The 25,470-nt window shown below is 40.5% G+C and overlaps 1 protein-coding gene across 1 annotated transcript in view; it reads left to right on the top strand.

Moving 5' to 3' along the window:
* The window catches only part of TDRD3 (tudor domain containing 3), a 328,644-nt gene that overhangs the window by 56,098 nt on the left and 247,076 nt on the right, over positions 1 to 25,470 (top strand). The window contains exon 3 of the mRNA XM_078349825.1: positions 13,033 to 13,206. The gene's annotated coding sequence lies outside the window, so the exon portion shown is untranslated. The remainder of the gene's footprint in view (positions 1 to 13,032; positions 13,207 to 25,470) is intronic.

Below are 25,470 nucleotides of genomic sequence, written 5' to 3'. Positions count from 1 at the left end.
ATCAAATCATCAGCTAGGAGCAGTGGGTCATGCCTGTTATCCCAGCTCTTTGGGAGGCCAAGGAGGGTGAATCACCTGAGGTCAGGAGTTCAAGACCAGCCTGGCCAACAAGGTGAAATCCCATCTCCACAAAAATATAAAACTTAGCTGGTGTGGTGGTGTGTGCCTGTAATCTCACCTACTTAGGAGGCTGAGGCAGAAGAATTGCTTGAACCTGGGAGACAGAGGTTGCAATGAGCTGAGATTGTGCCATTGCACGCCAGCTTGGGTGACAGAGCGAGACTCCATCTCAAAAAATATATATATATATCAAATATCAAAATCATCAATTACTTGATTATTTTTGGTTGACCGTTGAACAACATGGAGGTTAGGAGTTCTGACCCTCTGTACAGTGAAAACTTTTTGTGTAAATTTGATTCCCTTAAAATCACTAATAGCTTACTGTTAAACAGAAACCTTACCAATAACAGTTCATTAACACATATTTTATATGTTATATACATTATATACTGTATTCTTATGATAAAGTTAGCTAGAGGAAAGGCTATGAAGAAAATCATAAGGAAGAGAAAATATATTACTGCATTAGTTTGTTCTCACACTGCTAATAAAGACATATCCAAGACTGGATAATTTATAAAGAAAAGAGGTTTAATTGACTCACAGTTCAACATGACTGAGGAAGCCTCAGGAAACACAATCATGGTGGGAGGAGAAACAAACACATCCCTCTTCACAGGGTGGCAGCAGGGAAAAGTATGAGCAAAAGGGTGAAAAGCCCATTATAAACCATCAGATCTCATGAGAAATCACTCACTATCACAAGAACAGCATGAGGGTAACTGCTCCCATGATTAAATTACCTCCATTGGCTCCCTCCCACAACACATGGGAATTATGGGAACTATAATTCAAGATGAGATTTGGGTGGGGACACAGAACCAACCCATATCATCCTCTCCTGGACCCTCCCAAATCTCATGTTCTCACATTCCAAAATATAGTCATGCCTTTTCAACTTGGAAAAGTCTTAACTTAATCCAGAATTAACTCGAAAGTCCAAGTCCAATGTCTCATCTGAGACAAGGCAAGTCCCTTCTGCCAATGAGCCTGTAAAATCAAAAGCAAGTTAGTTACTTCCTAGATACAATGGGGGTGCAGGCATTGGGTAAATACTCCTGTTCCAAATGGGATAAATTAGCCAAACAAAGAGTCTATAGGCCCCATGCAAACCTGAAATCCAATCAGGCAGTCATGAAATCTTCATGTTCCAAAATGATTTCCTTTGACTCTACATCTCACATCAAGGGTGAGCTGATGCAAGAGGTGGGCTCCCACAGCCTTGGGCAGCTCCACTCCTGTGGCTTTACAGAGTACAGCCCCCTTTCTGGCTGCTTTCATGGCTAGTGTTGAGTGTCTGTGACTTTGGGGCACGATGAAAGCTGTTGATAAATCTGCCATTCTGGGGTCTGGAGGATGGTGGCCCTTTTCTCACAGCTCCACCAGACAATGCCCCAGTAGAGACTCTGTGTGGGGGCTCCCACCCCACATTTCCCTCCTGCACTGCCCTAGCAGAGGTTCTCCGTGAGCAAACTTCTGCCTGTACATCCAGATGTTTCCATACATCCTCTGAAATCTAGGTGGAGGTTCCTAAATTTCAATTCTTGACTTCTGTGCACCCTGAGGCTCAACACCATGTGTAAGCCTCCAAGGCTTGGCACTTGCATCCTCTGAAACAATGGCCTGAGCTGTACCTTGACTCCTTTTAGCCATGGCTGGAGCTAAAGCAGCTGGAATGCAGGGCACCGTGTTCTGAAGCTACATAGAGTAGGTAGGCCCCCTAAGCCAAGTCCAGGAAACCATTTTTTTTCTCTCCTAAACCTCTAAGGACCATGATAGGAGAGGCTGCTGCAACAGTCTCAGATATGTGCTGATGACGTTTTCCCCACTGTCTTGGTGACTGACATTTGGCTCCTCATTACTTACACAAATTTTGCAATTTCTCCCCAGAAAAATGGGGTTTTCTTTTCTATCACATCATCAGGCTGAAAAATTTTCAAACTTTTATGCTCTGCTTCTTTCGAACGCTTTGCCACTTATAAATGTCTTCCGTCAGATACACCAAATCATCTCTCTCAAGCTCAAAGTTCCACAGATCGCTAGGGCAGGGGCAAAATGCTACCAGTCTCTTTGCATAGCAAGAGTGACCTTTACTCCAGTTCCTAATGAGTTCCTGTCTCCATCTGAGACCACCTCAGCCTGAACTTCATTGTCTATTCCATTACCAGCATTTTGGTCAAAGCCATTCAATGCGTCTCTAGGAAGTTCCAAACTTTCCCACATCTTTCTGTCTTCTGAGCCCTCCAAGTCTCTAAAAAGTTCCAAACTTTCCCACATTTTCCTGTCTTCTTCTGAGCCCTCCAAACTGTTCCAACCTCTGCCTATTACCCAGTTCCAAAGTCACTTCCACATTTTCGGTACCTTTACAGCAGTGCCTCACTCTCTGTGGTACCAATTTCCTGCATTAGTCCATTCTCATGCTGCTAATAGAGACATACCCAGGACTAGGTAATTTAAAAGGAAAAGAGGTTTGATTGACTCACAGTTCCACAGGGCTGAGGAGGCCTCAGGAAACTTATAATCATGGCAGGAAGCAAAAGGGAAGCAAAAATGTCCTTCTTCACAGGGCAGCAGGAAGGAAAAGAATGCAAGCAAAATGGGGAAAAGCCCCTATGAAACCATCAGATCTCCTAAGAGCTCACTCAGTATCATGAGATGGCATGAGGGTACTGCCCCCATGATTAAATTACCTCCCACCAGATCCCTCCCATGACACATGGCGATTATGAGAACTACAATTCAAGATGGGATTTGGATGGACACAGTCAAACCATACTAATTACTATGCATTACATGGAAGTGGATTGTCACACAGGTCTTCATTCTTATCATCTTCTTCTTGAGTAAGCTGAGGAGGAGGAAGATAAGGGGTTTGTTTTGCTATCTCAGGGTTGGTGGAGACAGAAAATCCATGTATAAGTAGACCCGTGCAGTTCAAATCCATGTTGTTCAAGGGTCAACTATATATTTGTTTGTTTTTTAATGACATGAGCTTCAAGAAAAACATCCTTATGTTAAATCATTGAATACAGTTATGTACTAGAAAATAAAAGTTTCTCCAGAATGTTAGGTAGTGGGGGAGGTTAAGTAACTGGTGACTCGTCACTGAGAGAAGGCCTAATGTCTCCCTCCCTTGGTCACCATAAAACTCACTTAGCTGCATTCTCAGGGACACAAGAAGATTCTACAATCTTCAAAGAGCATTATAGTAAAGTTATTAGTTTCAAGTAATTTTCATTTCTTATTGCCTTTACCTTCTTATTTATGTGTTCTTTAATATAACTAACTTCAATCTGACTTTGCGAGCAGCAGCAAAGAAGAATGCAAGAAAGAAAGAAAATAGGGACGAGGAAAAGGGAAGTAGAGAGAAAAACAGCTGAGGTTAAAAAAAAACCTAATGTAATATTAAGAAAAACATTAAAATAAAACAGCTTTGGCCATCATTTGGTTTCAGGACTGCAATTAACCCCATCGATTATTCATATTGAGGACTATTTTCAATAAAATACTCCTATATTCTCTTTATTTTTCACAATTAATATTTATGTCTTTCCTGTGGGAGTTACCTTCTCTGTAGGAAATATAAATAGCCAAAGAAGATAGGAATTTTCAAGAAAAAAATTAGCCATCTCTTCTTTTATTTGTCAGTTTAGATATTTAAGCTTATTAAACAGATAACCATAGACGAGCCTTTACATTTGAGTATTCTACTATTATTTCTCACTGTTAGGTGAGAAGATTTATTTTCATCAAACCCCTTGCAGTTTTCTGTAATATTTTAAGGAAAATTAAATAATCCTTGAGAATTGAAATGCAAGGATGAAATTACATATTATGGTGGTGATGCAATATCACATTTACTTTTATTAAATATGAATATATCGGTTTAGATTTATTGTACAATAGTTTATGTCTTCAGAGTCCAAGCTTTAAAGGTTCATTCTGTACAGTAATAAGTCAGTAAGATACATCTCCCTCGTCTGCAGGATCTCATTTATAAGCTAGGTTCACCTTCTGCTTCCTACAGTAATAAATGTTTTTGCCTGCAAGATTTTAGATGAGATATTGTGTTCCTTCTCTTATCCCCCTTTCAAACTATTGCCCCATAGGAAGGGTGCTTCTTTTTTGTGACCTTTGAAGGAAAAAAACCTCACTAGATTCATTTTTCCAAGGCAGCTCTTTTAATGTATTTGGAATTGCTTTCTGAATACTGTCTCTCGTGTTACTGTTGAGGTGTTCTGTTATATGTGAGATAGAAAATAGGAAAAACCACTTAGATGACTTCTTTCTCCATTAAAAAAATATGGCTTCAATTCAATACAAACTGTTTTTCTCAGATTTCTATGTCTTTGAGGCTTTTGATGTTTAAACATATGACAACTGAGGAAAAGATACATTTAAGTATGCATAGAAAGCATTGTAAAACATCTATCATTGAATTGCCTTAACACTCACTTTTACCTGACTCATTTTTTAACAGAAGCTGATAAGTATATGCTCTTGGAGTGTGCTCACTTGTGTGTGCAGGTTAGAGTATCTCCTTGTCCTTCCACAGATTCTCTGTCCTAGCATACTGACAGACTCACTTTCTCGCCATTGTGGGTCTAGAAGGCACAGGAAACCCTGTCAGCTTCCACAATGCACCACAGTGCACCACAAAAATTGCTGGAGAATGAAGCAGACAGGATGCACCCAGATGCACCACCCTGAGGACATTGTGTCTGGTTCATTTTCCAGCATTTTTCTGGCCAGTTCATTTTTTTCTTTAGCTCCTGTTCATCTCTCCTTTCTGAGAGAAGGGCCTTCTGGGGCAGTGTTTCAGTGGGTTGTAGAATATTTGCAGCATCCACAGAGGATGGCCAAGAAAATGTGCACTCACAACAGTGATACTGTCAGGAAGAGGTATGCTTATTAGGTAGAAACATGAGCATTGGACCAAAGAAGAGCAGTCACCCAAAAACTGGGCCCTAGAATAGAGCAATTAATATCTCAAGCTTCTGTTTCCTCGCCTATGAAACGGGACAATATTATCTGCACTGGAGCAGGTTATAACATTAAAAGAGTTATTGAGTGATGAATAGATGGTAGTTATTATTGTGTTGTTTTAAATATATCTTAAACATAGAGAAACTACTGTTTAAAACTCAATTCAATTTCACAGAACACATTTAATCGAAAAGTCTTTTAGGAGTTAAAATTCTCAAACTTGTCATTTTCCAACATTTTCAAACCAAACATTAGATATAATAAAACCCTCCTGGAGGATAACTTTTAGATATCCCAATTTGGAATGCAAAACAGGAAGCTAGGGGAAACATATTTTTATTTTCCTCTCAATTAATCTGTCTATGTCTCATTTCTACTTCTCCAGCTCTATGCAGCTATGTGGTATCTGGAGGCCCTTAAAAGATTTTTATTTTATTTTTCCTGAGACAATAAATATTTTGGCATGACTAATTCTCAAATGTGAAAAGACTGGAAATAGAGGAATAAAATCAGGCCTACCAAGATTTAACTGGAGAAAAAGACCAGTGAAGAGGGGCCTTAAAACCAAGTTATGTTGGGTTTAAACAATTTAATTACATTGCAGTGAACAAAAACACATAATGAAAGTAACCATCCATCCCAAGGACTTCCTACAGAGCACGTTAATATTTTCATTTACTTTGTTGCATAAGGGAATAACTTTAGAATTTTCTACAACACAGAAGATAAAATCGGTGTCAGTCAATATTAAAAGCCAGTGTGTTCCTACTATGTGCTGGGCATTGTATTAGATGTTGCAGGTGTTCCAGAGACAAATTAGCCCCTGACTGCTCAGAGCTAATGGTCATGGGAGAGAAATAAGACATTTTCAGAAATATCAAAACTATAAAGCATGTAGAAAGTGCAATAAAGGTTAAAAAAAGTATTTATGAGAACAAAAAATAATGGAAGCAAGCAAGACTTCCTGCTGAGACCTTTAGGAAGGCTTTGCAGAGTGGTGGCATTTAAACTGGATAGCATTTCAGCAGAGGGGATGGGTGAGGTTAGGGAGAGCCAGGGCAAAAAAACAGTGAACAAAGGCATGGAAGCAGCAAGTGGTCTAGTGTGGCTGAATTTCTAGGGAAAGGGAGAGATGGGGCAACTGCTGATGACAAGATGGGTCGTACGGGGAGGGACTGTACATATTTGATAGACAGTGACAGGAAATGAAAGATCTGGTAGGAAGTGTGAGAAGGGAAGTTCTCAGAGGACAAAAAGGCCAATGAAGAGGGGCTTTAAAACCAAAAAGAGAAAGTGTTTACTGCTGGTTGTGGGAGAGCAGTGGAAGAAAGAGATAAATAAAAGAACAATGATGAACTCTGCCAATATTCTCCACTTGACAGAGATGTTTCTAGGCAGGAACGGAGGAAAAGAGGAGGTGTGAGGAGGGCTGACGAGGAAAGCAACATCCTTCAGCAAGCTGCTTAAATATAACTCTGTCAAGGAGCATCTTTGACACTGCCTCCTCCATCTAAGTTAAGTCAGATTCCCCCAGCTATCTGCTCTGAGTTAGGATCCCAACAGGAAATGGGCGGCACACTCAAACTGGAAAACTGATGAGTTCAACAAGGAGATGGTTCCTGAAGGCGTATGCAGGGTTAAGGGAAACCAATAATGCCAGCCCGGCCCGTGGTAGCTGTGACCACCCCCAGGCCTGAGTGGCAAAGAGAGGAAGTGGTTCCCAGAACCTGCAGGGAGAAATGCAACTACTGTTATACCATGGCCAGGCTGGGAGAGAGCTGGGACAATACCCTGATATTTCAGCCCTCCTATCTCCTGCTGAACCCAAAGGGAAGCCAGTGTGCAAGGAAACTCAGTGTTGCGGTCCACAAATCAGTCTCCCATGGCACAGAGCAGAGAAGGGAGAGGACATATATAGAGGAGGAAATGAAGATTATCTATCCCATGTGCTCTCATAGTTACTATTTGTAGCCCTTGTGACAATTTTAACTGAAAAGGAGATTGCATAATTAGTTGTTTAGCATCTATCTTCCCATTAGAATGTAAGCTCCCTGAGGGCAGATACCTTTTGGGACTATTTCTCTGCTGAATTTCTGGTACTTGGTTCAATGTATTATATATAGAATGTCTCAAGAAATATTTATTAAATGAATGAATGAATTAATTAATTAATTAAAAACAAACTTTAGTATCTGTTGTAGGTTTTTTGGCTTTTGTTTTTTTTTCTTGAGACAGAGTCTTGCTCTGTCACCCAGGCTGGAGTACAGTGGTGTGATCTTGGCTCACTGCAACCTCTACCTCCTGGGTTCAAGCCATTCTTCTGCCTCAGACTCCTGAGTAGCAAGCTCCTTACAGGTGCTTGCCACCATGCCCAGCTAATTTGTTTTTCTATATTTTTAGTAGAAACAGGGTTTTGGCCGGGCGCGGTGGCTCACGCCTATAATACCAGCACTTTGGGAGGCCGAGGTGGGTGGATCACGAGGTCAAGAGATCGAGACCATCCTGGTCAACAAGGTGAAACCCTGTCTCTACTAAAAATACAAAAATTAGCTGGGCATGGTGGTGCACGCCTGTAGTCTCAGCTACTCGGGAGGCTGAGGTAGGAGAATTGCTTGAACCCAGAAGGCAGAGGTTGCAGTGAGCCGAGATCGTGCCATTGCACTCCAGTCTGGGTAACAACAGCGAAACTCCGTCTCAAAAAAAAGAAACGGGGTTTCACCATGTTGGCCAGGCTGGTCTCAAACTCCTGACCTCAAATGATCCACCTGCCTTGGCTTCCCAAAGTGTTGGGATTTTAGGTGTGAACCACCACGCCTGGCCTGTTGAAGGTGTTTTGAAAGAAACCACAAGAAACAAACAAACAAAAAAAAAAACCTCAGATGAGATATACTTTGTAGGTGGCTTTGAATTCATTTTAGGCTATGCTTGGAAGAAAACTGTTAAGATGAAAGTTTCTACACTTAGTTGTGGCTATAATTTTTTTTCCCACTGATTATCTTACCTGAAGTTAGGCCCTTGGGATAGATCTTTGTGTAATTAGCAATAGAAGCTGAAGGTCCTGAATATCTGTCACCATTCCACATATAATTCTGGCAGCTGGAACTGAAGAAAATAGACTCACAGAGCACTTTCTTATCTCTGAATCTTCTAGAGACTGCAAAAATTTCTTGCTTATTTTATTTGCCTTATGTTCGTCAAATAAAGGTCAATAAATCTGTATTGACTAAAAAATTCACTTAGTAACACAATTCTTTATCAATTACACATAGGGAGAAAGCTCTACACGAGTGACGTAAAGTGTGAATTGTGGTGAATAGAGGGGAGAGTTACATGGTAGGGAGGGTCATTCATCTATTTATAATTATTTATCTTCTAGACACTGTACTCAGTTCATGGGATATAATAATAACATCATAGGCGTAGCCTCTGCTCTACAAAAATTTCCAGCATAATAAGAGAGACAGACAACAAGGGAACATAGTGGGATAGAGTTGCAGGGAAAGCACGGTAGGAAAGAGCTGTGAGGGAAGAGTAGACTGCTCCGTGGCTCTGGCAAGGCCGATGATTCAGACTTGTGGGTGCAGTCAAAGAACAGGAGAGCTAGAGAAAGCGACATCTGGGCTGGGGCCAGAGAGAGGAGTAGGAGGTAAGGAGATTTGGAGTATATTGTATGTATAACAGGATGCCAGTAAAGTGTGTGCTGCAAGATCCAATTTGCATTTAAACAGACCACTCTTCCTGGCTGCTTCCTGCAAAACAGATTGAAGAGGGGCAGGAGTGGAAGCTAAACCTGTTCAGAGGAATATGCCAAGTGTCCTGGAAGAGAATGGCAACTGCAGATATGATGAGAAATGGGGCCAGGCATGGTGGCTCACACCTATGATCCCAGCACTTTGGGAGGCTGAGGCAGGTAGATCACATGAGGCCAGGAGTTTGAGATCAGCCTGGCCAACATGGCGCAAACCCATCTCTTCTAAAAATACCAAAATTAGCCAGGCATGGCAGCATGTGCCTGTAGTCCCAGTTACCCAGGAGGCTGAGGCATGAGAATTGCTTGAACGCAGAAGGTGGAGGTTGCAGGGAGCTGAGATTGCACAGCTGCACTCTAGCCTGGGCAACAGAGTAAGACTGTCTCGCAAACAAACAAAAGAAATGGGCATATTCTAGATATATTCTAATATGTTGGAGTGAGAAGGAGGGAATGAGATAATCCAAAATATTACTTAGATTTTTGGTTGAGAATCTAGGTACGTAGTGGTTCCATTATCCAAACTGTGAAGCCTGGAAGACAGTTTTGAGGAGTAGGGAAAGCTTTGGACAATTCCATTTCTAGATACACACTAGACAATGAAGTGGAGATATATAGGCAGTTGGATGAATGAGTCTGGAGCTCAGGGGAAAGAGGAGAGTGCCTGAGATTAGGGTTGAGAGTAACCAGTGTAGAGGTGATGCTCAAAGCCATGGAGGAGGAGGAAGTTGCTTGTGGAGGGAGGGAGGTTGCTTGTAGATGAAACAAGGGAAAAGAAGGGAGCAATGGAGTCCTCCAGTATTTGGGGTGGAAGAAGAGAAGGAGGAACCAGCAAAGCATTCTAAGGGAGTAGAAGGGAATCTCTAGAGTGGGGAAGTGTTAGAAACAGTTATAAGTTTGTCAAAAATTGCTAAAAGAATGAGGACAAAAACGTATCCATTTTATTTGGCCACCTGGGAGTTCTTAGTGACCTTGAGACGAGCATTTCAGTGGAATGGCGGGAGCAGAAGCCAGGCTGAAGTTATTGGAAGACAGGATGGGAGTGAAGAAGTGAAAACAGTAAGTATAGAACCAGTTAGGGAGCATCTTGCAATGAAAAGCAAAAGAGAAATAAGGATAAAGCCAGTGGGAAATGTGAGGCAAAGAAAGGGTGTTTGTTGTTTTATGTAGGACACAGCAGAGCCTATCTGTTGCACTGATCAGATGAGCCAATAGAAGGGAGAAATGGATGATACTGGAGAGAGGAAATAATCAAGTGAATGAAGTCCTGAGGAGAGAGGAGACGGTATTCAAGACACAAGAAGGGGGCGGTAACAAGAGGAAGAAGTAACATAGAAGAACCTGAAAAATAGGTACATTTTTCTATTCAGTAGCAGGAATAAGAGAGAGGTCTAATTCTGTTCCATCAACTGACAGCAAGGAAAAGTCAGCAGCTGGAGTGAGGGAATAAGAAAGTGTGGGAAGAGAGACTTGTGAAAGAGTGATTTCAGGTCAGGTGCACTGATTCATACCTGTAATCCCAACACTTTGGGAGGCCGAGGCGGGTAGATGGCTTGAGCTTAGGAGTTGAGGACCAGCCTGGCCAACATCGTGAAGCCCCATCTCCACTAACACAAAAATTATCCAGGTGTGTTGGTGCATGCTTGTAATCCCAGCTATTTGGGAGTCTGAGTCAGGAAAATTGCTTGAGCCTGGGAGGTGGAGGTTGCTGTGAGCTGAGATTGTGCCACTGCACTTCAGCCTGGGCAACAGAGAAAGACTCCTTCTCAAAAAAAAAAAAAAAGGAAAATAAAGAAATGATAGTACAACACGGAAATTATAGTTAAACATAACTTATTGCATATGTCAAAATAGCTAGAAGAAAAGATCTGTAATGCTCCCAACACAGGTAAAAGATAAATCTTTCAGATGATGAATATCCCAGTTACCCTAATTTGATCATTCCACAATGTATACAGGAATCTGAATATTACATGTACCCCCAAAATATGTACAACAATTATATATCAATAAAAATAAATAAGTAAAAGAAATGTAATTTAGTTTTAAAAAGAAAGTGGTCACTTAAACATGTTAAGGGGGTCAAAGAGTTATTACAGTGTCTATAGAGGAAAAAGGGGGCTGGAAAGACAGGAGATTGTATTTAAAAGGCAGCTGACTAGCCAGGTATGGTGTCTCATGCCTATAATCCCAGCGCTTTGGAAGGCTGAGGCAGGAGGACTGCTTGAGCCCGGGACTTCAAATCCAGCCTGGGAAACATAGTGAGACCCAGTCTCTTGAAAAAAGAAAAGACAGCTTATCGAAAGTGTGATTAAGAGGAGTGCTGTTAGTGGCGATTAGGATGACTAGGCTATGCGCATCGGTGTGGGTGGCTGGGGCAGGAGGAAGGAAAAGCTGACCGAAGTTGAGGGGGCCAAGACCAGAGAGACTGGGATGTTTGACATCTTATGAGAATGGTGTCAACTGCAGGGGTGGAGAGGAAGACAGTGAGCAAAACTCTTCAAAGAGAGGAGTCTGGGAAGGGGTCAGTAGATGACAACTAGATAAGGGATGAAAATGTAGCAAATAAGAAGTTAGGAGACTCAGAAGATCTGGGGCTTTGAAGGAAGAGAAATGGCTTAGATAGGGAAATGAACATTCTACCCTTTACTTCTAGCCCAAGATAAACAGAGTGCATGAAGGCTGTAAGGGAGCCATATCCTCAGGGAACAGCCTGATTTCAGTTGTAAGCAGAAGAACAAGGTACATTCAGAAATTTGGAGTTACAGGGGAGTTTGCTGATCATGGATCTAGAATTCTGTAAGACAAAAGAAGTGCTAAGAGAGGAGAGGAAAGGGTGAGGGATTGGGTAAGATTAGGTGCTGTATGAAGGAGCATCTGAAAAGGGACCGGGAACAAGACCAAGGTGTGAGGGATAGAAATGGAGTCTTGCAAACAGACAGAAATTGGGCCCTTGGGAACTGGGCTAAGAAGGAAAAACTGTTTCTTTCGAGGTCTACAAAATGAATCTGTTTCCCTCTCTATTACTCTGAAATTGATACTGGCTTTCTTTTAAGGAATGAAAGGGGTGCTAGGAAAGGTAAAAGAGAATAGGTGCTAAAGGGAACAAAAATTTTTTTAGGTTATTTGCAAACTATAGTGTTTTTTTCTGATCATAATATTATTGACTGTCTTTTCTGACAATTTGTGATGGATAGAATTTTTAAGAAGCAAGCAGCAATCCCTTACATTTCTCCTACTGGAGAATGCTACTGCTAGTACTTTTTGCAAACCTATTGATTGCCTCCGCCAACACACATTTGAATCTTCATTATGCAGACGTGGAGAATCACCACGGGAAGGGGGAAAGCTGAGAAAGCAAAAGCTCACATTCTATGGCTCTGATTGTCTCAAAAAGAAGAGGAAGTGATATTAATGACAGAGAGTGGGCAGAGTAGGGAGGCTTGGAAGTGTTAAGGAGAGTAGGAAATGCCCACATGGCTGCTACGGTGACATCTACAGGAAATCAGCATGGGAGGATGAGTAGTTACTGAGCACGTCAATAACAGAATTTTGCTGATTTCTTTCAAAAAGTGTGTATTCTGCCAACTCCACCAAAACTAGAAAATGTCATTAGAGTGCATCACTTATTTAATAAAATTCGTAGCAATTTTTACAAGATCACATTAGCCAAACCGAGTTTTAAATTATCTCCTGTAACTGCTACAGATATCATTGGTAAATACCATAGGATGATTCTCCTTTTCTCTCCAGCTGATGACGTAAGAAATGAAAAAAAAAGAAAAAACCTTTAATTTCGATCTTGACAAATATACAAAAATGAGAAAATAACTTTTAAGATGATGGTGGTTAACATATTTTGTCAGATACCACATGCTTAGGTGAGAGGAGGCTGGATTTCCTAAGAAAAGCAGTCAGTCTGTGTTTACCCTGAATTAGATAACACAATTGAGACTTATATAAAAGTATTTGTATTTCTAAATAATTCTAAAAGAATTCCTTAGGATTATTTTCCTAAACAAAACTTCCACATTTTAAGGCATTTCTGTACTCTTTAAACAGTTTTTTCTTTAACTTACTTTCTCCCTTTCTTGTCTGTACAACTCTCAATAAGTCTGCTGCTAAGAATCTTAATCTCCAAGGTCATAATTTTTTTTCTTTCTTTCTCTTGACAGCACCAATGCATGAGGTGGCATCAGGTTCATGAAACTGTGGACCCAGAGAGTAGAGAGGTGGACAGCGCCGAGCCAGGAGGGCCTGAGCCTTGGATGAGCAGGAGCAGAAGATGAGGAAATGAAGATCTCACACCAGGGCTCCAACATCAGGGGGTCTGAGGCCCCTGACTAGAGGTAGAGACTGGGGAGAATCTGTAGGCAGGGACAGGACCAGGCAGCTGCAGATAGAGAAGGGGGCACTCACAATGTCAAAGAAACTTTATTTTTAGAAAAAACTCCCTGCCTGCCCCTGCTTCTGGTTTTTCTAAGGCCGTGGTAGCTATGGGCTAAATGGGCAGCACAAGACAGGTGACTAGGATGAGGGCATTTCCCTCAGATACAACCTGAAAAAGAAATGCATATCAAATCCATGAATCTTGTCCCCCTGAGGTTTTGAATTTGAGATAAAAATTCTCCTGGGTTTGTCCTTACTGAATGGATAAGTGTTCCCAGTGAATAGGTTTTTAATTGTTTTATTCTGTTTTGTTTTAACTTAACCAGGCAATTATGTTCTTAGCCATTATAAAGAGGATATCCTCAAAGTGTATCTTCTGCCCATAGGGTCTTATGTCCTTCAAGAACTGAATTTCAACTCTTGAGTTTCTAGAAATTTCCCCTCTTGTTGAGATTTCTGTGTATTGATAGGTAATAGTCAAATCTGTGGATAAGAATAGTTACCTTTAGAGCAGTGTCCCATTAGAGTAGGCACTCAGTAAATTATCAGTTGGATTAATTTCTAAATGATTGTCATTATTTGCATAAATGAGCACATATCACATGCCAGACTACATTTTACATTGCTTATTTTGTTGTATCTTCATAATAGTTTGAGATTTCTTTTATCCCCACTTTATAGAAAAGGAAACCCCACAGAAAGGTCATTCTGCCTCTTTCAGGATATACCAATTATGTGTGCTAGAAGTAGTGGAGCCAGGATTTGAACTCATGCAGTGTGGACCAAACCACACTGTCAGTCACTATGGTTCTAAGTCCAGTATGGTAAGAATCTAAGGTGGAGTTAGGAGAAACCAAACAGTTATATAGGATCTGGAAGATTTTAAAATTACATTGTAAGGATCCTTTTACTTTTTTTTAATTTAAAATGTCAAACAAATTAGAATGGTATAACAAACATTTGTGTGTCATCACTTAGCTCCAAAAACTGTCAATCTTGCTTCATCTAAACCTGTAGCTCCCACCAATATCCCAAATTATTTGAAGCAATTTCCCAATAATACATCATTTCCTCTCTTAAGTATTGCTTACAGAGGAAATCTAGGCTCCACAAAAAATTTGTCAATATTATTATTTCAGATGTAAAGAAAGTATAAAATAGTAAGACCATGCTGAGTCTTTAAGTGCTTAACTTAAAAAAATATCAAAAACTCTCTTAAAGTGGAATGAAATAGAAAGCTGTTGCCTAATGGATATAGATATTCCTGAAACAGAGAAAGTATAGATGCCTCTTTTTGTTTTTTATGAGATGGAGTTTTGCTCTTGTTGTCTGGGCTGAAGTGCAATGGCGTGATCTAGCTCACTGCAACCTCCACCTCCTAGGTTCAAGCGATTCTTATGCCTCAGCCTCCCGAGTAGCTGGGATTATAGGTGCCACCACCACACCCAGCTAATTTTTGTATTTTTAGTAGAGACAAGATTTCATCATGTTGACCAGGCTGGTCTCAAACTCCTGATATTGGCCTCCCAAAGTGCTATGATTACAAGCATGAGCCACCACACCTGGCCAGGTGCCTCTTTTAACAGGGGATGGAGTGTTGAAAGTAGGGTGAGGTGTTATAAGCAAGGAGAGCCGTGTAGTATTAGGGTATGCTGTAATTCCAGTTTTGAGGTTTCTCCCCTTTCTCCTTTATTTCCTTCCTAGTATGTGTCAGATATTATGTTAGACTTAAATATAATGTGGTGAATAAAACACACAGTCTCAGTTTGTTCAGAACAGACAGAAAATAAACACATAATTCCCGCAAAATATGGTTAGAAACTGTGAAAGAGAGAGTGCGCAAGATACCACAAGCAGTGATGGCAAGGCCTCATTTGAATGGAACGGGGAAGCTGATGGAAGTCCATATGGAGTGACAGGTACTGTGACCCGAATAACGACTGGAGTCAGCTAGATGAAGTGTCTGAGGAAGAGGGTTGCAGGCAGAGAAAACAGAATGTGCAAATGCCCCAAGGCAGAAAAGATCTTGTCAAGTTCATGGGCCCAAAGGAAAGCTGGTGTGGCTCAGTATAAAGGGAAAGGTGAACTGGGAAAAGATAAGGTTGGAAAGATAGAGCCATGTAGACCAGATTAAAATATGTGAATTTCATGTAAAATATCCAGCCACTGAAAGGTGTTAAATCTGGAGAGTGCTTTGGTCTTTTAAAATATCATAAAGATCACCTTGGTTGCCATAGGAAGGCTCCAGTGGATGTCCTTAAGGAGAGGAATTAGGGAGACCAGTTAGGAGGGCATTGGTATCATGCAGGTGACAGACTGTGTCTGAGGAAAGAGGAAGAAAGCTGTAAATTGAAGGTATATTTTGGAAGTAAAATCCACAAATATGATGATGAATGTTAGTGTGACTGCTGTAGGAGCTCATATTGAGATTGTCCACATCATTCAAGGTCTTGGGTTTTTCATGTAAGAATTCTTTCTAGGCCAGGTGTGGTGGTTCACGCCCGTAATCCCAGCACTTTAGGAGGCTGATGCAGGCAGATCTCCTGAGGTCAGGAGTTTGAAACCAGCCTGACCAAGAACATGGTGAAAACCTGTCTCTACTAAAAATACAAAAATTAGCTGGGCATGGTGGTGGGCACTTGTAATACCAGCTACTTGGGAGGCTGAGGCATGAGAATTGCTTGTGAGCCAAGATCATGCCACTGCACTCCAGCCTGGGAAACAGACACTCTGTGTCAAAAAAAAAATTTTTTTTTAAAGAATTATTTCTAAATATTGATGGCCCTTTCTCAAGCATCTGGAGGTTCTCTCTGAAGAGGCCATCATGGAGCTGAACCTGTTGACTGGTATTCCCATTGTCTAAGTATTAGACAAGATCTTGAAACCCATTAAGCCCATGCAGTTCTTGGGGGATTCACTTACGTAGGTAAAGCTGAGGAAGCTATGGCTGCCAGGGCTAGGCCAAGAAGTGAAGGCCAGCAGGCAGTCTGCTATCCCCAGGAACACCCTCCCTGCCCAGCCCATTGTGGGAGCCATGCTGAATGCATCTTTGGACATCACAAGTTGTAGATGCAGATGGGACCATTTTAACCATTTTGTTTCCTGCACCTACTTCCTTCATACAGTCTAGTCAGAATGACACCTCTGGGGCCTGGGTTCTCAGTTCAAGCTGAGAGAACACTCTTCTTCTTCTTCTTCTTTTTTTTGAGATGGACTTTCGCTCTTGTTACCCAGGCTAGAGTGCAATGGCGCGATCTCGGCTCACCGCAACCTCCGCCTCCTGGGTTCAGGCAATTCTCCTACCTCAGCCTCCCGAGCAGCTGGGACTACAGGCTGTGCTACCATGCCCAGCTAAGTTTTGTATTTTTAGTAGAGACGGGGTTTCACCATGTTGACCAGGATGGGCTTGATCTCTTGACCTAGTGATCCTTCCGTCTCGGCCTCCCAAAATGCTGGGATTATAGGCATGAGCCACCGCGCCTGGCCGGGAAGACTCTTCTTATTCAAGAGAGTTGAGGTAGTAACTCGGGTTTTCGTTAGTGCTTTGTTTACTAAGAACCTGCTTGAGCAGGGGTCAGGGAGGGAATCATGCTAAGGCATGACCAGTGAAGAGAAGCAAGAGAGCCTATTGCACCACAGGAGCCAGTCCTGTGCTCCTGTATTCAGGCCACTACAGGACTAATGCCTTAGGGGACTTTAGTCATTTTAGTGAAAGATAAATGTAACCTGCATGGTGATGTAAAAAAAATAACTATTTCTTTCTTTCCTGACCCCAGAAGGTTGAGATCAATCCTAAATTAAATTTATCTGCTATATATCATATATATATGTATATATATACATATATATATGTATATATATACATATATATATGTGTGTATATATATATACATATACGTATATATATATACATACGTATATATATATACATATATATATATATAAATAATACAAAACAAAAGCCCTTCTGGGGTTTCTAGTGGTAGATGAAATAGTCCCACACAAAATCATCAGAAAGTAAGCCATTCTTCACACCAATATGGGATAAGCTCCTTGACTTCTAAGAGGTAGAAATGCATCTGCTGTGTGTTTTAGAATGCTTTCCCCATCTTGTTTTGTGGCAGAGAAATGCCCCTTGATCATGTCCAAGTGTGTTTTTCACTGTCTTATTTGAAGTGGAAATCTGAATCATGTTCTAGTTGCTTAGCCCTGCCACATGGGCCAGTATTCATTTTGAGTATAATATACTAAATACTTTTTTCCGGATCAGTATAATAAAGGAGTGATATGCGATTAAAAAAAAGCATTGATTGCCCCATCACTTGTCTGGTCTCATATCATATCTATAATAATGGACAACATTAATTGAGTACTTAATATGTGCCAAGTTCTGTACTAAGTGCTTCATTTAGATGTCTTATTTATTTATTTATTTATTGAAACAGAGACTCACTCTGTTTCCCAGGCTGGAATGCAGTGGTGTGATCTTGGCTCACTGCAACATCTGCCTCCTGGGCTCAAGTGATTCTCCTGAGAGCCTCCTGAGTAGCTGGGATTACAGGCAGCTGCCACCATGCCTGGCTAACTTTTTTGTGTACTTTTTTTTCTTTAGTAGAAATGGGATTTTGCCATGTTGGCCAGGCTGGTCTTGAACCTCTGACCTCAGGTGATCCACCCACCTTAGCCTCCCAAATTGCAAGGATTATAGGCATGAGCCACCACGCTGGCCTGATGTGTTATTTAATCATTCCTCTAACTCTGTGGAGTATGCATGACTTCTAGAGATTAGGCAATGGAAACCTACAGAGGTTAAGTGACTTATTCATTACATGTTAATAAATAACAGATCTGGGACTCAATCTTCTCTGTCTTCAAAGCCTGTGCTTTTAAGTACAATAAGGCATTTCCTCAGTATATCTGAAGTCATAATGAGATAGTATGCTGCTTCTAAAAAAGTCCCCAATGATCTCTGCCTCCTAATATTCACTCTCTCATGTAATCCCCTCCCTGTGTGTGGTATGGACCTAGTGACTAGCTTTTAACCAACAGAATGCGGCAACAGTGATGGGATGCCACTCTGAGGTTAGATGATAAAAGACTGACTTGGTCTTAACAGCACTCTGACTTGCCTTCTTGCTCACTTGCTCTTATAAAGCAAGCTGCTATGCTGTGAGCTGCCCTATGGAGAGGCCCATAACGCAAGGAACTGAGGGTGGCCACTAGCCAAAAGCCCATGTAGAAATGAACACTGCCAACAACCACATGAATGCACCTGGAAGTGGATCCTTCCTCACTCGCACCTTGAGATTTCTGCCGACCTGCTGACACTTTTATTGCAGCCTGTGAGACTCTGAGCAGAGGACCTAGTTAAGCCATGGCCAGATTCCTACTTTACAAAAACTGTCGTTTTAAGCTACCAAGTTTGGAGAGTAATTTATTACACAGCAATAGATAACTAATACAAATGATAATGTCAATATTACTAATATTAATGACTATCCTAATATCTTGCATTTGTGTGGTATTTCAAATTTTTCCAAAGAAAACTCAAGTTTCAGAATAGTGAAATTAGAAAAATATATTTCTAGTATCTTCCCCTAAAACATAGCAGCTGCACTTGAAAGAACCACCTGTATTTTCAACAAGAAAAATTGGTATTTATTCACCTGTTTTTCATTGCCTTAATTCCCATCTCTAAAACCATTTGAAATATGGTACCTAGCAAGGGACGCTTTTTCTTCTTTGTACTAAGCTATTAGCAAAGAGATATGTTTAAACCATCTGGCCTGGGTGTTCTTTAGGACCTCACATTTGTAGCAGCCAGTTGGACTTCTTAGACTGTGCTGGGGTTTCCTAATCCCTATATCAATTCCTGCTCCAAGAGAGGGACATGGATTTTAAGCTGCCAATCAATATTTTTGCCAGTTGAGATGAAATATAAGGGGTAAAAGAAAAAAAGTGAACATTAGACCAGAGCTCAAATTGGGCAAGACTACAAAGAATTTTTCTAGAAAGTTTTCCCAGAAGGAGCTAATTACTGTGGGAGGAAGTAATCTTCATGTTTGGCTTGAATAACCACAGAAATAACAAAATGCAAATATTTAAAAAATAATGGGAAAATGGAAGAAAAACTTTTGATTATACCCTTGGTGGGCTTACCTAAAAAAAAAAAAAAGAAAAAACACCGAGTGTATGTGTAAATGTGTATACCTAAACATACGCATTAGTAGAAAGAAAAACATAAGAAATAGACTAAAAATGAACTTATTTTGCGCATAGTTGTAGAGCAAGGCAAGTCCTGAATGTAATGTAAACGTTACACTACGGGATAAGAGAAACAGAGTCTCTACCCTGATATAGCCTAAATTTTAGTGGGATAGACAGATAAGTAAAAGCTAAAGCAATAAATCAGTAAGTAACTACTGGCTGTGATAGTGATTGAAAGTAAAAACGAGGAATTGTTTACACTGGACATTCAGAAAAGGTTTGTCTGGGAACTAAAGAAAATGGGGTCAGCTATGTCAGGAGCTGGGAGAGAGGTTTCCAGATAAAGGGAATAGCAGATACAATGGCCCTAAAATAGAAAGAATGTAGAATGTTCTAGAACTGTCAAAGGTCAGTGAGCGTGGTGAAGAATGGTGTGAAATGAGGAAGTAGTGGTCATAGGCCAGATCATTGAGGGCCTTATAGGCCATGCAATGGAATGAGATTTTACTCTAAATTCAAAGGGAACTTATGTTTTCAAAAGCTCACCCTTGTGGCTATGTGAGGAATAGATATAAACAAGCTAAGGTGGACATCAGAAGCTGAGTAGAAAAATAAAAGCCTGCTGTGCTGTTCCAGGCTAGAGATGATAGTGGCTTAGAGCAGAGGCTGGCAAAAGACATGAAGAATAACAGACAGATTTTGGTGGCAGAATGAAAACGACTTAAAGCTGAATTCTATGTGGAGGCTGAAGGATTGGATGAAACAAGGGAACCTCTTGGGTTGAGCGTTTGATATGTGAACATGGTGCCATGCATTGAAATAAGTGACCTGACAAAGATCTGTGTGTTGACAGAATCAGGAGATTGGTTTTGAACATGTGATCTGAGATGTCTCTAAGAAATTCAAGTAAAGAAGTGATTTAGAAACTTAGATCTATGAGTTTGAGCTAGATATTATAATATTTTATATTTATTATGTCTATAAAGCCAATCACATTCTGTAATTAGCCTAAATATATCAATATATACAACATGAAGGATTATGCTTAGTAAAGTAATTCTTTGATTTTACAGAGCTGAAATAAATCTCAGACCTTTCAAGTCATTTTTCATGTTTAATTGTCCAAACACAAACAATACCATTTAATTTTTTTCAGCTTCATGCTTTCTAATTTTTGAATATTTGAGTTCTCCATTACAAAATATATTTCTGATGTAGCTACAGAAGGGGGGAGAGGTCTAAAATTTGTGAAACACTTACAATAAAACAGGCAGGAACAACATAACATTATTTCACTTAAATTCATCTTCTAAGATTACTTCTGTTTAGCAGGTGAAGAAGCTGAGGTTCAAAACATTTACATTAACTTGTGATCAGGATTCAAAGCCAAGCTTTCTTTTGGCACTAAAGGCCACATCCCATCTTTACAGAAGATGCAAAGCCCTTAGCATTTCCTTTTGTTTCTCTTTTCGTTTCCTTATTTTTTTCCCCACTGTTCTTACATCTCTTTTACCGTTCGACCCAACTGAATACAACAAACACTTGGAGTATCCTCTACGTTTGTATTGCTGCTGACTGCATTTCTGCTGGGTTTTGGACATGTTCCGTTCTTCACCTCCACCATTCATGGTCTTCTGCCATTGTCTCAGCTGCTTAATAGCAAGAAATTCCCCATATCCCTTCTTCTCAAAATGTCAGAAAGAGCTGCTATTGCCTGGGCAATTTTCTGGACTTCCACATCCAGTGAGGATTGGCTGTTACTTGAACTTAATTTTCTCCTGGCTGTAATCCACAGGAAACTATATTCATTAACTCTGAAGCTTTCTTCCTCTTTGCTTTTTGTTCTTTTGTGTTTTCTATTTCCCATTCTCTTATTTCACTTTTAATTTCATTATTTCCTTTTTATGTTGCTTTAAAAGGAATCTAATGCTCTTTTCTAGTCTCAGGTTTTTTCCCCATGTTTCTGTTTTTTTCTAGTTGGAAGTGCACTGTTTGAAACACTCAGTAATTATTTATTCATTTGTTTAAATAGACTAACAGCCCCAACACAGTACTTGATCATTCTATATCAGAAAAAATTGGTAGTTGTCATTGAGAGATATACCCATCTTAATGAGATATGTTAGTCAAAGGAACATCACATAATTCTTTTTTAAAAAATAAATTCCTCTGTAGCAATTTCTATGTGCCTGTCGCTGTTACAAGACATGAGCTATTACTTAATCTTCCTATTCACTCTGAGATAGATACCATTATTATCTTGTTACAGATGAAGAAACCACAGGAACAGAAACTCAGAATAGAAAGTCTATATCAATTTTTACACATGAAAATAGAAACTGACCCTTATCACCTGACAGAAGTTTTATATTTGGGGTACTCTATGATGAAAAAAAGAGAAACAGAAAATGGAGTCTTTTACTGTGCAAAGGAGTGTAATGTGCCCAGAAGAACTGAGGGAGAGAACTGCGGAAGGAGAAATGACTTACTCTGTGTGTAGGAAAGGCAGCTATGAAGGAAGACTGACCTCCTTGTGAAGGTGGAAGTCTCTAGTGTCCTTCCTTTTAATAACAAAATAAAAATTTATGTTAGCTAGAGACTTATCCTTTACTCTGCTAGTGCTCCACTAGAGCAATCTGCATTTACCTGTGTGATGTGATGTGCCTGTTTGAAGAGACCAAAGGAACATGGTGACCTCAGGGAAGATGGCATCTGCTTATTGAGTGGACTGTGGGTCACAGTTCCACGAGGCGATTAGCAGTACTGTGTGGCAATCTTAGAGGAGTATTCTAATGGAATGTAAGCGCAAACCTGGAATACCTTATAGAACAGAGAATGCTTCCTTGAAAGGGGAAAAGGGGAAATAGGAAACATTTGCATTTCATAATACCCATGAATTATTCATAACATATGAGCATGATTTCATAGATAATCTTAAAGATAACCCAGTAATAATATGACATCCTGATAACATTGTAAGTTAACAACAAAAAAAAACCCCACAAATTCACTGGTAGCCTACCACCAATGAAACACGTACAAACAACTCCTTGTTGAGAGTGACTGCTTTATCAGTAGCAACATGGTTGAGTTCTATTTGGACCACAATGTAGGCATAAACGAAAGTCTAAATAATAGATCAAATGAAAATAAGCCTACCCTATAACCTTAACCAAAGAATGCAAAATAAACTAGATTGATAATGATGAACAGTGCTATATAATTAAAGAGTAAGACTAGTAGTGAAGAAATTATGACTAACTCAGCATAATACTATTGATACACTGATGATAAAGGGTATTTTCAAAAAGCAGGAAGAATTTCAAGTATCTGCAATGCATAAATAGTAAACATTTTGCAAATTTGTTTAAAAGCCAGTAGAATATTAGAGTCCCAGTACATTCCAAAATAAGTTTAATTTATTTTATGGATACCACATTGTAGTAATTCTTAAGAACTGCTTAAGAATTATTAACGGTCTTAGAAATGTTTTGGGCAGCATGTAACAGAAAACTCCAGCTGATACTGACCTAAGCCATAAGAATTTTTACTGTTTATGTAACAAAAACCTGGAGGCATATAATTTCAGGATTAGATCAGCAGCTCCGGATTTTAGGGTGCTTTGTTGATGTCTTTGTGATTCTCTTGGACATCCCTGCAGCACCTAGCACCACGTTCTCAGGCCTCAAAATTTAAAGGCAAGCAAGAGTGAGGCCAGAGTAGTGAGAGAGCTCCTCCCATAGGCCTGTTCCTGTTTATCAGGAACAGGCTTTCCTAGAAGCCTGGCCATTACACCTCTTCTCCCTGTTGTCTGTGATACTCCAGGGCTGCTCATTTTGGCCAGAACTCGGTCCATGGGCATGCAAGCTACAAGGGAGACCAGGAAAGTAAATATATAGTTCCCTCCACCCCTGACCCCAGCTTCTAGAGAGGGAGAGATGAGCAAGGAAGAAGGAAGTTGGAAATGGGTGTTGGACATCATTAATACATGTTGGCCATGTTTTCTGTCTTAGTCGATGTGGGCTCCTGTGTCAAAATACCTTAGCCTGGGTAATTTATAAACGATAGAAATATATTGTTCACAGTTCTGGAGAGCGAGAAGTTCAAGATCAAGGTGCCAGCTGATTTGGTGTCTGGTGGGTACCTATTCCTCATGGGTGTGTCCTCACATGGTAGAAAGGGGAAACAAGCTCCCTTAGGACTCTTTTTGAAGGGCACTAATCTCACTCATGAGGGTGAAGCCCTCTTGAAATAATCACCTCCTAAAGGCTGCATATTTTAATTTTATTGCATTGGGGATTAGGCTTCAACAAATGAATTCTCAGAGGATGGAAACATTTAGACCATGGGATTTTCCATGTTTAAAAGCTCTTACTTTGTCTGAACTTCTTCCAACATAAAGTCAAGACTTCTTATATAGCAGGCCGTGCATGTGCCTACTCTAGCCTTTTCCCCACCTTCTCCCATAGGCAACTGAGGTTCTGACCACTGTAAACCAATTGCATTTCCTACACCTCAGCATCTGGCCCTCTATATCTGCATCTTAGCTTTTCTATTTGCTCTCAAAAGAAACAGCCTGTGAAGTATTTACCAGCCTTCTCTATAACCCCAGGAAAGATCCCTGCTTTCAGTGGCATCCTGTCTTCTGCTAAATCACTTGATCACATTGTGTTGTGTCTGTTTATTTGTCAATCTTCCTTGCCAAACTCCAAAGGGGATATTATTACGCTTACTTTAGGGCAGCACCTTACACGTTGCCAGGCATGTAATAATAGCTTCCTAAGGAATTCTTGAATGAAGGAATGGATGGATAAAAACATAAAACTTTGGCCAGGTGCAGTGGCTCACGCCTGTAATTCCAGCACTTTGAGAGGCTGAGGCAGGTGGATCACTTGAGGTCAGGAGTTCCAGACGAGCCTGGCCAACATGGTGAAACCCCATCTCTACTAAAAATACAAAAATTAGCTGGGCATGGTGGCATGTGCCTGTAATCCCTGCTACTCAGGAGGCTGAGGCAGGGGAATCGCTTGAACCCAGGAGTCAGAGGTCACAGTGAGTCAAGATTGCACCACTGCACTCCGGCCTAGGCAACAGAGCGAGACTCTGTCCAAAAAAATAAAAGAAAGAAAATATAAATCTTTGGATATTACTCAGTCCTTGCTGTCCTATGTGTGAATGTCCTGGATATAGGCATGATTTTCTTTCCTTTCTCTTTTCTACTGCAGTTTTGCCCTCCTGCACATTTTCCCCTGGATGCCCATCTTACTTGTGGAGCACAGCACCAAGGGGCTGCTCATTCTCCAGGCTGCTGATTTGTCGATTGTCAGTCCTCTGTAGGCTGCCTCCTAAGCCTCGGGTGCAGTCTGACACCTTGCTGCATTTCCTCTCTCTGCATTTACAGAGGATCTCCTCCATGTTGTCTGCCTGTGATACCACAGGACTGCTCAATCTCAAAAAGACCCTGTCCACTAAAGTAAGCCCATTTCTTACTGTACCACTTGGTTACCAACTGTCTTTACTGATCACATTTTTTCACTGTATCCTCTAATAGGAGAGAATATTTTTCTTCATCAGAAAACATTTTGTTATAAAAAAATACAACTGATTTCCTATTTGAAGATTTTCACCACACCCAAAAGAGAACACACAGTTCCTAAAGTTCTCCCAAGTTTCCTTATCTGCCTGGCCCCTTTATTCCTGGGGAGGAGGGGTAGGAGGAGAGAGTTTCAGCAGGAAACATTTCATTCTTTCTTGCCTTTTATTTATTTATCATTTTGAGAGTGCTCTGTCTCCGGGAGGGAAGTAATGCTCCTCTTCTTAAATTTCTCGCTGACTTTCAAATGGGTAAATACTGATTTCTTTAGACTTCTGATCTAATATATTCTACACAATATGAATCTGAGGTTCAATTTCTAGATGGATGGGTAAGAGGTGAAAAGCTTTGTATACTCAGAACTCAGAACTGAGAACAAGCTGAAAGATCTGCCAATGTACAGGGGAACAGAAAATGTGCAGAG

Source organism: Callithrix jacchus, chromosome 1 (genome assembly GCF_049354715.1).
Source record: "Callithrix jacchus isolate 240 chromosome 1, calJac240_pri, whole genome shotgun sequence".
Lineage (NCBI taxonomy): Eukaryota > Metazoa > Chordata > Mammalia > Primates > Cebidae > Callithrix > Callithrix jacchus.
This window is presented reverse-complemented; position numbering and strand designations above follow the sequence as displayed.